Raw genomic sequence first — 18,131 nt, forward strand, 5'->3', positions numbered from 1 at the left:
GGAATGAGGGCCATGGATTTAGTTGGAAGGAAGGAATTTTAGCCAAAGTACACACACAAACAGAAATATATATGTATAACTTTGTTGCGGTTTAAGTGCCCTCGGTTCAGAGTTGGCCCATAAAATGTGTGATCCACTGTTTGCCTGGTCGTTTGCTTTGTTTTATGTGTATTCCGGGTTTCCAAGGATTCGGCGCTATTTTGGGTTTGCCTGCTTATTGTCAAAGTTTCCGGTTGCAGCAAGTAGTGCGTAAAATTTCAATGCGATATCAAGAAGTTGTGCCATAAATTTCGAAAATTATTGGCACAATTGAAGTTGTGCCTTGAACATGTATATATTTCTGTATTTATATATTTTTGTGTCCCTGGCCGGAATCCATAGGCTCAAGGCACAATAAATTTAGTTGGTTTCTTTTTACTTGACTGGTGCTAGTAGTTTGGTTTTTTCCTTGATATTTTTATGACTTCATAATGTTTTGTACTTTTATAGAGAGGTGTTTTATATGGTTTATTTTGTAGGTAACTTTTTTTTGAAAAAGTATCATCAATTGGTTGCTTGTATTTCATTTAATTACAAAAAGAACCGTATCACTGCACATGCTTAATTAATGTAAATGGCTTGAGAGAAATTACGAAATGTCCTGCTCTGTAACCATGGGACTTTGGCAAGTTCACATTGCCAACATTGAGATCCCCTTAGCATTTAGTTTTGGCAGCTGACAGCTGCAAGTCCCTCTCCTTGTGCTGCAAGAACTTTGGCAAACTCATTAACTCATTATCTGTGCAAGAAGTTGACACAACGCCCCGACAACTTTGCAGGCGACAGAGCAAACGGCAACGACCAACACAAACAGCAGTTTCCCCTCCATTCGCATTTAATTAGTTATCATTTGCATGACGGACAATGCGAGGCGACACAAGAATTTGCAACTGCAACCGAGCCGGAATGGAAATTCCATATATGTATGTAACTACCTACATTCTGGGGCAGGATGTGGCGATGTACCCGCATCTGGGATCACGTTCTCTGCCTCATTGAGCACCTTAATTGATGCTAATTGGTTGTGCTGGGGCTGTTTGTCTTCTGTCGCTGATTGCTCAGATTTACGAGTGGCCAAAATTAAATAAAGCAAATTACGACGCGCCCCCCAAAGGATAGCAAGCCAAATGTGCTGGCTATGGGTGAGTGTCCTGTGCGCGTCCTTTGCGCTTTTATGTATCTGTATCCGTATCCCTGTTGTAGCTGTAACCCGGGGCTGTTATCGCATTTGCAATCGCGGCTGGTCAACAGATTTTTATTTCATTTTCGCCGGCTTACAAAATAAATTGGACATTGCGCACACATACAGGGCACTGCAAACATGGTCACATTCACTCGAAAAAATAAAATAAAAATAAAGTAAAATAAAGCGAAAAATAAGGGCATCTCAAAAGAAGGTTTGAACCAAAATGAAGTTCCGAAAGCAGTTGAGACAAGAAAATGAACAGAAGTTAATTTGGGAATGCCGAAATGTGTATACTCTTGCAGTTTAATCATCATGTTTTGCCAAAAATACATTCATTCGAGATGACTTATTTACTGCATTTTAAGGTTTTAACTTAGAGAATATTATAATGAAAGCTTCTGTAATAGAGCATTTATTTAGAATCCCTAGATTTTCCAAAATCCAGTTCTCATATCAATATGCCTTCTTAAATGTGGCAGTATCTCCCTAAATTTAAGTTCTCAATACTTATTGATTTTTTAGAGTAAATCTTTTTTCCCCAAGTGCACAGAGATTTTCGCAAATTTTTGAGTTTTATTTAATTTTGGTTGATTTCGGTGTAAAACCCTTTTGCAAATCCAGCATATCCCACACACACGCGTGTGTGTTTGTGAATCCTTTTGTTGTGCAGCCATATTCAAATAACTGCGCCACACGCCTCGTGCGGCAAATTTATGTTGCTTCAATAACAATTTCCACAAAAAGCAGCAGCAGCAGTAACAGCAGCAACAACCAAAGCTATGAAATGGCATGTTGAGTGTATTAAATTACCATTTATTTGATTTTTGTTTTCGCCTTTTGCCCCGCCGCTGTCCCACTTTTTATTGTTTACCGCCTTTGCATTTGTATTCCCCCCTGCCTTCCCTTCAATCCTCTTGGATTTCCTTTTGTTTTTTTTTTATGCTGTAGCATATTTTTTTGGGTAACATTTAAATAATGTTTATATTTGTACGCCATGGATTTGTATTGTTTTCTGATATCTGTCTAAGGCTTTAGAGTGGTGTGCGTGTGGCAGGGATTGGGAACGAATCATGCTGTGATAGAGGATTTCATTGTGGGAAGAGAAGGCACTGAAAACACTGAAATAAATGTATAACAACGAAAATTATATATGTGCCTCATAAGGATTGAATTTTAATTAGAATTTTTGATTAATTTGGCTTTCTGAATTCTTTACTATAAATAAAATGGATGTGTGAAATTTTGTTTTCCTAATATTCTCATTATTATTTTTTTCCTCTGTCAAACTCTTGATTGGTTGTTGATATCCCGGATAGAGGCCAGAGCAAGAATAATAAAATCGGATATTACTCAGAGGGGGTTCTCATCTATCTTGTGGAGATTTTCGCGTACTGCTTTAACATTTTTCTTAGGCTTATATTTTAATTCCAAGTTAGTGCCACTGCCTTCTGCCTACTAGAGATTTCATGATTTTTTAATGTTTACCTTTTTTGTTACAATATTTCTGTGTCCTACTCGAGGGTCAAGACTTTCGACCGAGGCAGGCCGAAAGCAGGCGAATTGACTTGACTTTTATGGCGGTCATAAAAGGGACTTTAATGTGTTTTATGCCCCCTTGCCGGCAAAAGGCGAAAGCAAACTTCTGCTGTCCTTCACATAAATCGACTTGAAACACACCCGGAAAGTCCAATGGAATTATGCGTGAGCGCACATCAAATGAGCAACAAACGAGGTTTTCTACTTTTCGAATTTGCGATGGGGATAGGAACCAAGGACTGCCTGCCGGCATTGACTTTCTCGGATCCAAATCAAGATGTCAGGAGCGGGCAGGCAGTCAAATGAGCTGGCATAAATCCTCGCCGTTGGCCAAATATTGATCGGTCGACGTGCTTGGGGTGGCCATCCTGGATCCTGGATACTGAATCCTGGATCCTGGGTATAGGAAGTCAGCTGGCAGCGTTTGTTTGTCGCCCTGTCGCTGCTGACAATCTGTCAGGTGCCACTTAACATAAAGGTGGGGTTTAGCTGAGCTTCAGCAGGACCAAAAGCAGGTGAGAGAGTGGATGGTGTTTACCTTTGGCTTTTAGCATGCACGCAAATCCTCCGGAGCAATCAATTTGTTTTTATTGAATTTTCCCCCAGCTAGCCAGCACTTTGGTAACGCCAGTTCGGCGAAGGACATTCATTTTGAGTACGCATGACACATCTCACCAGGAATACAGAGAAAGTTTTTAGTTTTACCAAAAAAAAAAAAAAAAAAACAAAGAGTTTGTGAAACAAAATTAATTTGATTAACTTTGGCGTAAAGTAATTTATTTAAATATTTGGATGGTTTATTTAAAAAACAATTTTATGGTTTGAAAAAGAAAAAAGTTGGTTAAAGCCATGAAGAAGATGTTAAATGTTTTTATGTTTTTATTTCACTTAAAACCACCATTATTGGTGTTTCAAACTAAAAAATTAAAAAATTCTTGAAAGCTTGGGCAGAAATATTAATGTTGACATTCAATGGACAAACTGTAAAATCAACGGATGTTTAATTAAATATATTTATATAATAAACCTTTTCCATATATTTTTAAACAATATTCGAATTTATTTTTTTGAAAAATTATCTATCTGGATATTTTAATCTATAAAATTTGATATACATATATAGATCCCTTTTTCAGTGCACATTCATCGAGGAGTAACTAACGCCTGCTACGTATCCAGCAGGGCTACCTGGCGTATGAGTGACGTATGGCTAAGCATTTGTTATGGCTTACCCATCGCCCAGGATGTCTGTGTGTGTGTGTGTTTGTGTGTATGGGAGAGTGTGTCCACGTGTGTGGGTGTGCTAGTGAGTGTCCGTTAGGTTGCTCTCTGCATCAGCCATGTAACGATTTTTATTGCCCGCTTCCTGCTGGCCAGGGCAATCTCATGTGTCCTGTCTGTGTGAACTGGCTGTCAAAATTTATGCTTCTCAAATTTTCCAGCGCAGATCTAACGTTAAGTATACGCCGCCGAAGGTGAGGCTATCCCTTAAAGTTAGGGTTACGAAGGATATTAGTTTGAATTTATGGATATTATTATAAGTATTCTACTCTTTATTAAGCAAATAACATACTTATAAGTCAAGCAAAAAGGTTTTATTTGTTACTATATCAGTCATTAATCCGAAAGTAGATCAGACCCAGTTTTGTGCTGAGTATCCCCATGTCCTTATCCTAAAAATATAAGAATTTCTTGTTCCTGGTTCACTCTTGGGTCGCCCATTGTTCGGTTGTGTTTGCTTTTTGTTGCTCCTGTTGTTTTTGGCCCATTTTTCAAATTGATGTCTATCGCTTTGGCTCCTTTTCAAAGTTTTTGGCATTTTACATGTGCTAACCAACAAAGCTGCGCCCCAGGGTTTGAGGGTGAAATTTTTTGGGGAGAAGAGAGAGAATTGTTCCTGTGAATCGACGGGTGGTTTGGATGTGGATGTGAATGCGGCTTGAGTGCTAGCTTTGCCGTTGATTGCTATCTGATAGTGGTCGCAGAAAGCAATACCGAACAAGTGGCATGAACCAAAACCATATTGATAGTGGTCTGTTTGTCTTTGAGTGTTTATTTCTCACTATTTTCACCTATAGATAGAGAATTGAGAAATGCGATCTACCAATAAGCATTTAGATTCGAGTAAATGTGGCATTCCATTTCATATCACGCAATGCATTCCTCATTTGTAATCAATGTTATTTACCTGACACTCACATTATTATTGATTACTTGTCATTTAACTGAAATTCAATTTTGTTGGCTTAAAATCAAACTGTGGGTCTTGCCTCTAAAATTGTATCATAATATTATTCCAAGAAGGAGCAATTGCTTGTATACAAAAGGTTATTTGTAATTTACTCAAATTTCAACAAATTCGGACTAAATCCGTACACCACAAAATCAGAGTAAGTTTGATATATAAAATATATATATATACTCTCTACTCACATACATAAAGTAAAGTGCTAGTCACACCCACTTTTATTACATTTAGCAAACCCCCAACAGCGAAAATACACAAAAAGGCGCAAAATGCTGTGCGTTGTGGGTGTAAAATTTGTGTTGAAATATTGTCCTTAAGGGTCGCTTACAATTTGGTTTTTAGGCGCTGCCTCCTCAGCCAGCCGGCTCTGGTTTTTCCTCTTCTTACATTTTCCCCATTCTTGCAATTATTATAAAATGGCGCACACCATCAAGGACAATGGCAGCAGCAGGAGCCGAGGACTGCGGTGACGCTGCTCTCGCGCTCCTTGGAGACTCATTTTCAAGTGCTGGGCCGCTCAAGTGGGTCAGCCCAAGTGGTTTAGAGGAGAACAGGATGTGGGGCCAGCAGTTCAAGGATTTTATTGTTGCGAGCATGTAATTGAATGCAATGAAATTACCCAGCCTCCGACTGGGGCTCATGGTTTTCTTGTCCTCCCAGGGAGAACTCGCTATTTGTATGCAGGATTTAATTGCATTTATTTGTCTGGCTGCTGCATGAATTTCAGTTTTCTGGCATTTTTCAGAGTAACATAATTTAATTTTCGATGAGTAGCAAGAACACATTTTATTATTTCAACATTTGATTTTAGGTTGCAACTTGTAAAACTGTTGGGAAACTTTTGATAGTTTTATATAGTATTTTAACTTGAGCTCTTAAGCTATGAATAAACCTAGAATTATGTCCTCGAAAATCCCCAAGAAATCCTTTACCATCTGCTTTCCAGAGACTCACCTTTTATCCCCCATCATATTAACAGTTTTGCCATTGCCCTCAAAAACTAAGGCAACAAATTTGGCCAAACACGTGCCAAGTAAACAGAGCCATTTCTTGTTTATTTCATTTTCACTTTTACCCCTTCACTTTTTTCCCATTTCTGCTGCTTGTGTTTGTATTATCTTTCCATTTTCCCCCAACTGACACCCGCTCACAACTTAATTCACATGCCAGACTGTCCGAGTCCGACTGTCCAGAATCTGAGCCACAGACCTTCCCCACCCAGAACTCAATCAACAGCGGCCTGACCCATATTTTATGGGAAATTTTGGCCAGGCCTCAAATAGAAATACAGCTCCAGCTCAGGCTGGCCTGCAAAATAAACTGGGAGAAAGGGAGAAATGTACTTATATATCTATATAGATATATATTCCTTAAACATCTCTACTTGCAGTTGTGTGTAAAAGGTTTGCTTGTAATTTAAGCTTATCACTCTGGTTCCAGACCATTGCGTATTAAAAACATTTTTGTTACGCCAATAAAAAGAGGGGAACAATTTTTGCATAATTCGAGCTATAAAAAAATGAGTCCAAAGGCAAGCTGTGCCGGTTTGTTGTTGACATTTCCATTGGGCAGGAAACTAGGCAATGGGGTTAGCATCCAGCATCCAACTTTGTACACAGAGAAAAGGATTTAAAAAAAAAAGACCAAAGGATTCCAAAAAAAAAAAAGATTGATTTAAAAGCGTTTAATTTACAGCATTTAATGAATATATTTGGGAACTTGATAGAGGGAAAAATTCAAAAGAATCGTGGTTCTAGAAGAAACTGGTTCTACTACTGGTTCCAAGTATTTAATATGTTTAAAAAAGGAGTTATGGAAACATAGTTTTACATAGTTTGTCAATGTATAAACTGTATATTTTATTATTTCATTATGAAGTAAGTATGCATAAAAGTTTCCTGAATCCATTTTTAATTCAATTTTTTACTGTGCACACATTTTGTTTATAATGCCCTCCTATTTATGCTGCCTTCTCGAGGAGCCCCGAGTAGCGGCTTCATTTTTTTTTTATTGCGCACATAAAATGACCCGGCACAGACAACATGAGGAGTTCCGTGGGTGAAATGGTGAAAACGGGGAAACTGGAAAAGTCCTGTCCTGCTGCTGACGAACGCCTGATGCTGTGAATTTGCTCAGAGACGGCTACTCAAGCCTCCGAGCGACCATTTGTCAGATGAAAAAGCATCGCACAAACTATGTATATTGTTTGTCATTAACAAGGTCGCCAGCAGAAAACAGCATCAGCAGTGTTGCAAAAAAAATATGAATCAAGGGACGAAAGCTAAGTTCTTTGATGGACGAAAGCTGTTACTCAACATAGGAAGAAAAATGTTTTTAAATTTATTAATCCATTAGGTAAATAATTTGAAAAGCATTGAAGAAGAAACTGGTTTACCAAGTCAGTTCAAAGAGTATTTAAATGTTTGCCTCAATCTCCGTGTTCACTATTTTGTAATATATAAGTTTATATATGTAGTTTATTTAGTAAATTTGTAAAGTTCTTAAATACTCTTTGTATATTTTTTTGTATATATTATATAGTTCATATTTTTCTTCTCTGCAGACTACGCCTGAATGTTGGAAAAAGTGTTAAGCTGGGGGGATGCCTTTCCCCAAGCTGACCCTCTCACTGCCGCCTGACATTAATTTTGTTTTCATAACTCGGTGCAGCAGTTACATCCAAAGGCTGGCCGGAGGCTCCCCAAATAACCCCTTGGCCCCACTGTTGCCACGACCTCAGAATTTCTGGCTGCCAAATGAAGACACTTTGTTGCACTGTCGTCGCCTCTGTCTCTCTCTGTCTCTGTATTTTTACCATTTCGGGCTTTTTTCTTTTGGGCCAAAGCGTGGGCTTGATTGACATGCTGTCTGTCCCCTTGGCTGTTGCAGCGCTTTCTCGCCGCTTTTTGCTTTGGCTTTGCCCAGCAGCTGGCCGTGACATAAAAACAAAAAAGAAATACATAAAAACAAACACGACACCAAGTGCAAAAACAAATTAGCACAGTTCTTTCCCTCTCCGCTGAGCCCTTGATGCTCGGGATGCTGGGTTGCTGTGATGCATTTTTGACAATGAACATCAGATGTCAGTCAGTGTGTCTCTTGGTCACAATGAGACAATCAGTCAGCGAGTCATGGTTTGGCAGAAAAAGAAAAAAAAATACGAGGAAAAAAACCAAGATACATTTAACACTTTTTTGTGACTGTGTGGAACAGGACCAGAAAGGAAAATCTGAGTGGGTGTATTAAGTAAATTAATGTCATTATTTTTGCCATTGTACTCGACATGAACTGGGGTCTTGATATATACATTTTGCAGAACCTATCACATCTTCTCGAAGTTAGAATTTCATAAGTCAAACAGCTACATTTCTAATGAAATATAACTCATTCAACTGTCCAAAAAGTATGCTATTCATTCAGTTTAAAATTCGAAATGTACCCCGCAGCTCGCATTACATTTAATTTATTTAAAGCTTGCGTTTTCACACTCCAACACTCACTGACGCTTTCCTTTTGAAGCCAGAAAAAAATACATACGAAAGATGGGTTTTGTTTGGAGATCCGCTTTCTGTGTATTGTTTGTGTATTTGCATAAAAATCACGCATACGACCCGTTGTGTGTGTGCACAAAAGCGGCTTTAAATTCGTTTCAAGGTTAGCAGGCGCCGCAGCGCCCGAAAAAAAGAGCTGCAAATGAAAACTTTTGCCAGTAATTATGGAAATTCATGTGCTACAATGCCGGATTAAAAATTATTGCACACAGAACCGAGTCTCGTTTTTTTCTGCCAATGTCATTGTCGTCATTGGTGGATGATGCACCACAAAAGTTTCATTTCCCCCTTCATGTGCATCAGCATTGTTATGCACTGCACAGCGATGGGCATTAATAGTTGCCACAGTTGGTTCCTTATTCCAATGATTTTCCCTGTTTTCCTTTTTCACTTATTCTTTGTTTTTCTTTTTTTTCCACCCATTGAGTTGATGATGACGACCGGCATTGTTGCCGAATACGAGTGTCTAGGACCGGGTTTATTTTGAATTAATCAAGCCCTGCGAACGAGACTCATAATGGAGCCCATTTCAAGGTCCCCTTCATCGCAATGTGAATGGCACTCGAATGGGGAAAGCGAAATGAATAAATGATTGAATGCCGGACTGTTTTCCACGAAAATAAGTAGTTAACTATTGACAGAGCGAGCGAGTGGAATATTAATTGCCAGTCGCGTCGCTTCTGCTACTGCCACCATATTTCTTTATCCTTGTGATTCTGTTACTTTCCGTTGTCAACGCCATTGTCTTGTAATAAACAAGTCCTGTCGACGGAGGGAGCGAGCAACGGAGAGGGTGCCAGATCCTGGCCCATATTATTGGCAGGGCAACATAATAAACATAAATCAAGTGCGCCGCCATTGTACTCAGTTTCACTGGCTGATTTGATATTGGACTGCCTGGAATTCCAGTTCGGTAAACACACAGGGCAAAAAATAAATACCCATGAAGTGAGATACTAATACTCAGTGGAAATATGAGTGGGTAAAGTAAGCAAGAAAATTTTTTATAAATAATTTGAGGACTATTCAAGTAACCTTTCAATTATGTTTAAATATAAATGCTATAATTACCAACTCTTTCACAGTTAACTACCCAAAGAATCTAAGTAAACCATAATATTTAAATGACATTCTACAATTTCCAAGTCTTTTCCCATTTAATTTTCCCCAGTGCATGCAGTCTCTGAGCCATTTATCTTGGACTGTTTCATTGGCCAACCGAGCTGCCACACATGCATATCATACTCGTCATCGTTTTTATTATCGCCCAGAAAGTGAAACAAAAGGAGAACCTCCCCCTCACAGCATACTATGCTATGTTATAAATAAGCCAAGGCAAGTAAGAAAAACAATTCCGGCTCTAATGAAAGTCATGGGTGCGGCCAGCGTGTGAGGTTTATGTCTTACAGCGTGTGGCACAGCAGATTTTACTGGCTTATTTTTTTCCCCCCGCTAAGCTAAATAGATATTTATCTGGGATTTGCTGGGTTAATTTATGTGTGCGGTTGAGGGGAATTGATTTCTCGAAAGCAAAGTATGTAAACCGAATTGTTGAGCAATTTTACGTAATTACTCCACACATCAAAAAGTTGCCTAAGTGAGTTGGAATCTGTCTGTAAACATTCTAACATATGCATAACTTTTTCTCCACACCCTCACTCATTTAGGCAAAGACTTTGTCTTGTTTTTGACACAATTTTAATATTTTTTTTATGATATTAACTCGTCGTCGTGTCACTTAAAACCTCAAGGAACATACCACACCCGCCCAGCGAGGCATTTCAAAATTAAAATTCTCTAAGTAGAACCCGGCGGGGAAATAACGAACGTCTTCAGAAAAGAAGGCACACGAGCGTGATGCTGTTGTCTTTAGACAAGTGACACTTCGTCTCAAAATGGCACTCCGTTAAAACATTTATGAGAAGCAACTGGGGGATAGGGATGGCCGCAGGCAAAATGCTTTTTCTTTCGAAAAATGTTTCGTCGCGCCGACTTTTCCATGAGAAGTCAGCTGCAAATCATGGGTAAAGAGTTCATTGGAACTGGAACTGATGAACAATACAATGAGGGTAAAAAACATTTCCGGAACGTGGCACTTAGAGAAGGTGTGACTTCAAGGAAATGGGCTTGCTTAGGTCTAGAAAAAAGTATTTTAAAGGCCTTTAAGAGCTAAGCACTTGACTGAAATTGAAATGTTTCCATATCATTTTCTGGCATACAAAACATAACAATTTAATTTGTCATTTCTGCAGATTTGTACTCAATTTTGAAAACATATTTTAATATTATTTCCCAGTGTATGTCATAGGAAGCCTGGGAGGCAGTTCATGCCACGACTTGACTTAAATTGGAGCTGGCAGAAGGCAGGCATTGATATTTTATGGCCCTTCGGCGGATTCGACTGAAACGCTTGACTTTCCTGGAGCTTAACGAGCGCCTTGAGCGATGACGCGTCCCTCGACAACTTGTCAGAAATTTAAAACTTATCAACGCTGGCGGCTCATGTGGAGCATTCTTGATATATGCAAATTTAATTCGCTGTTCACATTTAAATCAATATTTTTTCTGGCCTTGTGCAGGTTTTTTTAAACTTTTTTTTTATTATAATTATAATTGAAAAAGCCGCCAGCAAGTGGCCCAGATACATTTATCACATGTGTTTTTTTATATTTTTATTTTGCGAGAATTAAAAAAGAAATGCTCATTTAATTGCAGCCGCAATACAATTTATATGCGTCTTGGTCCACGGAATATGAAAATAAAAAAGGTCAAAGGAATGCTATAGGATCATAAATGGAATGCTACAATTTGCATCAATGATTTAAATTGCTCCATTTTAATGCGGAATTTTTTAATGATAATTGAAAGTAAAACAATAATTTATGGAATGAACCATGTACCAATTAATTTCGCAGATGATAAAGCCGGAAGTGGTGTCTTAAGTGAATATAACCATTAACAGAAAATATAAAAAGTATATGCTTTCTACAGATATACTGTAAAAAATCTTCTGCCATATTATTGTAATAAATAAATATGTATCTACTGATGCCCATCAATTTTCCGTGGAGCCCATCGATTCACGAGCAATCATAAACCTTTGGTAAGCCATTTATTAAATTATATTCATTCCAAAAAACTTTGAATATAAAGAAACATATATAACCAACCTCCCCTGGTGAGGCCATTAAAAGGAAGCGTCCAAAAAGGACAAAATAAATCCTTAATTAATTTTCGATTTTATCAATCTGAAAAAAAAACTCGAGTTCGGTTTCATTACAGCTGGTGTATGTCTGTCATAAACTTGGGATTTATTTGCGCCCATGTGCGCTTTTTGTTAGTCCGCCAATCGCAGGGCGTGGTAATATACATATTCACTGTGGCAGGGGTGGCAAAAAACAATTAATTGGCGCTGCAGCATCAGCATTCATTTCCATTATGAATGTCAACAGCCAGCGCAGAAAAACTACAAAGATGATGGCCAAGGAGGGTTAAAAAAAGGCACACCAAACGGTTAGCAGCTCCCTTGTGCCACATAAACGAATTTAATTATTGTTCATGTGCTGAAATATGAGCAAATTTATTTATGGCCCTGCATGCAATGCCAGGTGCCCGGCAGGATCGCTTGTAGGTGGACTCTCGCGGAGTCCTTCCTCCTTGTTGTCATTGTTGTTGTTGCATAAATAAATATCGCCTGTACACGGCAGTTTCGTTATCCAACTTTTATTTTTTATTTTTTTAGTGCCTGAATTCGATGCACAATAAAGGGGTCCCGGACTCTCGTTCACCTGTCCAGCCTGCCATGCAAATGCCCCGCCCCCATATCCGTGAGTTATGGGCGTGGGTGGCGTATGATTAATATTCAATTACATGGCAGGATCCCCTCGGCCCCTCCGAAAGAATAAAAACTATGCATGCGACAGCAGACCCTCGGAAAAGTATGCTTCACTTTGTTTGCCATCGCTAAAAAAAACTGCTAATTGCCCTCATCATGACCGGAAAAGTCCAAACAAAGCAATATAATGAATGGCCGGAAAGAGCCAGAGTCGATTTCATCAAACTTTACATCCGACTCTGCTTTCTTTTCTCTTATTTTTTTGCTAGATATTTCTCCCTGTTATTGTTAGGATACCGTGTGCCTCCAATTGATTTAATTATGCTCGTGTTGTATGGGGGGAAAGGCGGCCCTAGAGTTTTATATATATTCGCGGAAAATAATGCCGCGAAAATACGTTCCTTTTAGCACGCAATGCGTTACAAATGGGGCTTCGGGCGAACAAGAATTTTAAATGAGTCTAATTATAAAATATTTTTCGGAAGCACAGGCTAGCTGATGTTGGCAATTTAATGGTAGAGATGTTGAGCTACAAAAACTAAACTACATATAAGAAAAACAATGAAAACTTCAAGCTAACAACATGATTCCATTAAAATTTTGTTGTTAACTTGAGACAAATACATTGGAAATTTCTATACAATGTTATTCAATACAAAGTTTTTACAAAGAAAAGTGAACCGAAATGAGCAATGTATGTTTAAGTAATCCGCATAATTATTAATAAGGAAACGTTCTTTAAACAAATATTATTAGCTTTAAAAACTCGTGTAATTTTCCCGAAACAAAATGGTTTATTCCAAACTTCCTAAGCTATATCTCGAAAATTCCTTTTCCTTTCCTTCTTCCTGATTATTTGCAGTATTTCTTAGTGCAATCTTGATTCCCCTGAAAAATCCATTAGAAAATTGAATAGCCTGAACTGATGCCTTAAGTTCCACCAAATTTGCTGTGAATTTATGCCAAGCTTGAGCTGTTCAAGTTTACTTTGTACCAACTATTATTCAAATACCTTCAATTGCGGTCTTAGTTGGTATTCCGATTGCGTGTAGTTTTGGCATTCGCCAGCCGCAAATATATCAAACTCTTGCCATTTGACAAGGCCAATGTCCATGATTTATGGCAGCCATTATTTTATGTTTAGCTGCACGGATTCGTGACATATTATTACTGCAATTGCCAGGCAACATTTCGGTCTTAGGAATAATTTCCCTTCTTATCGCCACTGTTTACCCAGCACTTTGCTGGAAACTCAAAAAACAAAAAAATGTTGTAGTTGAAATGTTTCCGAAATGTTTCGTTTTATTATTCCCGAGAGGCGTTCAAGGTAAATAGTTACATTTCGTCTTCATGAAGTATTTAAAATGATATTGGTTTGCCTGCGGCGGCTTTCCATTGTATATTTCGTTTTTGTTTGGTATTATAAATTTATTGCTGTTTTATAAGCAGCGATATATATTTTTTTAATACGCATTCGTTAAGTTTTTCATCCACACATTATAATTTTAATGACACATGCTATTGTTTGTTTGTTTTACACATAACAAATTCAACGCAATGTGCAGGAAATTAATTATACATGTCGCTGGAGTTGCCATTTAATAAACCTCATCCATATTTTAATGGTAGGGCTAGGCAGTAGCCAAAAATAAATGTATTCTCTCCATGGCGCAGAATATTTGATAATGTTTGGAATTGATTACGGTTTTTATTTTTGAACGAGCATTAAAATATTTACCTCTTAATATGTATTTTAAAATCTAGATGTAGTGGTAATGATTTTCCTTTAAATTTTGAGTCAAAATTTTTGACTTAATCAATTGGTGTCGAATGTGGAATGTGTATGCCTAATGACCGACTGCATCATCACGGAAACCCGTGTCGAATAAGCGTTTATTAATTTATGCATTCCAATGATGTGCCCCGCCCTTCTACTGTCGCTGTCGATGCCTCCGCCTGTGCCAAATTTTGCATATTAATTGCTCATTAATTGTTGATTAGCTTTCAAGTGCCAGAACGTGGCCGCACCGCTAAGCCCCTTCCCTAGTAATCCTTCGAGTTCAGGCTCAAGGATACGCAAAACTTATACAGAGCCACTCAGTATTAGTGCGACAAAATGTGGTAATCAATCAAAAAGGGGAAAGCCCCCTCTATGTGGCGCGGATAGAGTTCTTTCCTCGGCGGAGCAAATACTTGCAATTAAGCATTATTAATCACGGCAACTAAGCAACACCACCGGGGGTTATCCGGTATGGCTTTGGCATTAGCCTCATAGCAAAAGCTATGCATGAAGTGAGCACTTCCGGCTCTGGCAAATAATTACATTGGTCATCGCCCCTGGTGGTGGGCCCAGTGCTAATGTGCGCGTATTATTTTCTCATCAAAATTAATATTTAATTAAAAGTCAAGTGCTGAGGTAGGGGGAGGAGCTAAGCGAACACGAGCCGAGAAAAGTTAATTTCCTTTAGGGCAGACATTTGAATTTGTAGTCACGATGATGTGTATTTTTGTATGCCAAAAGTTAATGAATTTAGTCAGCTTAAAATTGTTTTTATTAATTTAAAGTGTTTTATTTTGATGAATTTAATTAATGCCCTTTACAAATTAATGAAAAAGTTAGGATATAAATTCAAGTTAAGAAATGCTTACTGATTTATTAATAAATTTCGTTAGTAACGCATATAAATGAATATAACTAGAGAATTTTATTTTGAACAAATATTTTTAAAGAAATCCTCTTATAATCTTGAAGGTCCCTAAAAATAATATTTGTGTGGAACCTAAACCTAAACTTAGATAGTTTTAACAAATTTTTTCCGATGCCTACGAAAGTGTTTGATATTTTTCTTTTCAAATCCCCTGAATGCATAGCTAAATCGATTATAAACAAGAAATTGCATTTTCGATCCTCGTTTAAATTTCATGTTCAGAATCTGAGCTCAACAAGCCGCAGAAAAAAAAAGGATGAGCCCGCAACAAATGCAAATGAAAACACAAAAGCGGCAAACGGGGAAACAATTGAACCCTAATGACTGACAGAGTTCATTGTCAGGTCAGGGGGATCACAATCCGATTTATGCACTAATTGCGCTGTTCATGTCAAATGCTGGCCATCATCCAGAATGAGGGCCGTTTGTCTGGCAGACAGAGAACAAGCCCGAAGCGAACAAAGAAATTTTGCCAATCGAGCGGTATATTCGTGGCCAAAACACTTGACTTGTGCGTGCCCGCAAATCGACAACTAATCAATCAGTTGAAGTCCCTCATGGTACGAAGTATCATTTTTTTTGTTTGGTTTAGAGAGAGAGACCGAGCGAGCCATAGTCACATGATGGATTGGCCCGTCTTGAGTTTGATTTTGGTCTTGGACATGGATCTTCTTTTGGGGAAGGGCCAGCTTTCGACGCCTCTGAATGTCCATTTCAAGTTTAATCTCGCGTGGCGAATTGACCCATGAAGGCGGGCAGTGAATTTGCTTTAATTATGGCTTGATTTATGACTCAATTACCGTTTAATAGTCCAGACCGGATCCAAGTGCTTGGGTTTGACTTTGATTTCCAAAAAATGTACTTTCTTTGGGCAGGGAAAATGGGCCACTCGTTCGTCACACTTCACTGGCTAGCGGCTATTCACACCACAGCCTCGGGGAATTAAATTTTCTTTAATATTTCTGTGCCGAGATATATATTCTTTACACTGCCTCCTGTGCGCTCTCCTAGGCTGCCATTGGGCTGACTATTTATTTTCTATACTTTCTGCCGGGGCAAGTTGGCGCCTCGCACACACGCACACTGGCACACGCACACACGGACGGGGACGCGGACGCGGTCACAGACACTGGCACGCACACTTTAATTTCGATGGCTCCCTGCGATTTCCGGCGTCCTTTATCTCGCATATGTGTGCTGAATGAACCTGCTTAGAATTCTCGACTTTCTTGGGTAGGTCAGAAGTCACTGGCTACATCCGTTCCTCTATTTTCTGGGGCGTTGTTTTTGGTCGCGCCTTGTCAATGCAACAACTTCAACACGCACACAGCCGCGCATTTTGGCCAGCAACTCGCACTCACGCACACACTGCCTGCTATTTTTCAGTACGATGTGGGATTTTTGGGAAATCGCGACGCGTTCGGTTCGGGTTTTTCAAGGCATGCGACAGTCGCCCGATGGCCGCTACCAAACAACACAAATATCGAACGTGAACTGACATGGAAATCCGCCGATTCAGCCAGCCAAAAACAGGCCCAGGCCACAGGGATACCGTTCTCGGTCGTCTCGGCCAACTTCGTTCGGTTCTGGCCGAGTCCTCGATTCCAGCGACAGTAGCGCCACATGGCCGTGGCATGAACTAAGGGAAAGAGAACCGAAGGATTCGGTGAGCGGGCGCATGGCTATAGCATACTTTTCAGAGCGGAAAAATCCCATGAGAAATTCGTCCCTTCAGTGCGGGGAAAGCCATTAAATAGGGGGAAATTTCCCCTCCTTTAGAAACTTCGAAAAAGTCAGGCTCATTTTGTCTCAACTTGTTGCTAGATGAGCATCAGCCTAAAGATAACATATTAAATATGATATTTAATACTTATAAGCAGTTTGTTTTAAAAATCGAATTAATAATTCAAATAAAAATAAAAAGAAGGAAAGCTAACTTCGGCACGCCGAAGTTAATATACTCCTGTTCTGTATGGCAGCTATATAATATATGATTTTTATAAAGTTTTACATTAACATATAATGGTTTTATATCAAAGATTGATATATAAATATATATATATATATATATATAAATAACGCGAAAATCTGTTTAAAACTGGAAAAATTATAATTTTTTTCGAAAAATTTTCGATCGTTCCTATGATATATATATATAAAATATATATATATATATATATATATATATATATATATATAGTCCACCGATTCGCCATGATCCGACCTACTTAATGGTAAAATTATATACAAGAATAACTCCATAGTTTCATTCAAATAGCTTGATCCTTGTTCCAAAACAAATCTCGCACATCTGTGCATATGATTCCCAACTGGTTCTAACATGCCCGGATCGAAGTGACTGCTGCCGGCCACGTCTCAGAAATGTGTTGTGTTAAGAAAGTTGCAAGTCATTGTTTATTAGTGTCCAAAGTTAGTCACTGATCATAAATACTTACTGGTCATAGATACTTAATGGTCATAAATACTTAATGCTTAGAGTTACTTACTGTTCAGAGTTACTTAATGCTTATACTTAATTATTGATCATAGTTACTTACTAGTCATAGATACTTATGCTCGTATTTACTTACTAATCATAGTTAATAACTGGTCATAGATTCTAATTGTTCAGAGTTACTTACTGGTCATAGATACTTAATGTTCAAAGTTAACCAATATAGTATATGATTCCCAACTGATTCTAAGACCTGCGGAACGAAATGACTGCTGCCGGCCACGTCTCAGATATGTGTTAAGTTACAAAAGTTGCAAGTCATTGTTTATTAGTGTTCAAAGTTAGTAACTGATCATACATACTTACTGGTCATAGATATTTACTGATTAAAGTTACTTACTGGTCATAGATACTTATTGTTCAGAGTTACTTATTGTTCATTGTTACTTAGTTGTCATAGTTACTTAATGTCCATTGATACTTACTGATCATAATTACTTACTGGTCATAGGTAATCACTCTTCAGAGTTAATTACTAAGCATAGTTCTATGAATCGTCCTATTGTTCCTATG

At 38.4% G+C, this 18,131-nt stretch overlaps 1 protein-coding gene across 1 annotated transcript in view; it reads right to left on the reverse strand.

Moving 5' to 3' along the window:
- The window catches only part of Nlg3 (Neuroligin 3), a 74,677-nt gene extending 58,028 nt beyond the window's left edge, over positions 1-16,649 (reverse strand). Inside the window, 1 exon segment of the mRNA XM_020958015.2 lies at positions 15,904-16,649. The gene's annotated coding sequence lies outside the window, so the exon portion shown is untranslated.
- Positions 16,650-18,131: the final 1,482 nt, after the last annotated feature.

Source organism: Drosophila serrata, unplaced genomic scaffold, assembly GCF_035046125.1.
Source record: "Drosophila serrata isolate PLE 108 unplaced genomic scaffold, ASM3504612v1 contig_241, whole genome shotgun sequence".
Taxonomy (NCBI): Eukaryota; Metazoa; Arthropoda; class Insecta; order Diptera; family Drosophilidae; genus Drosophila; species Drosophila serrata.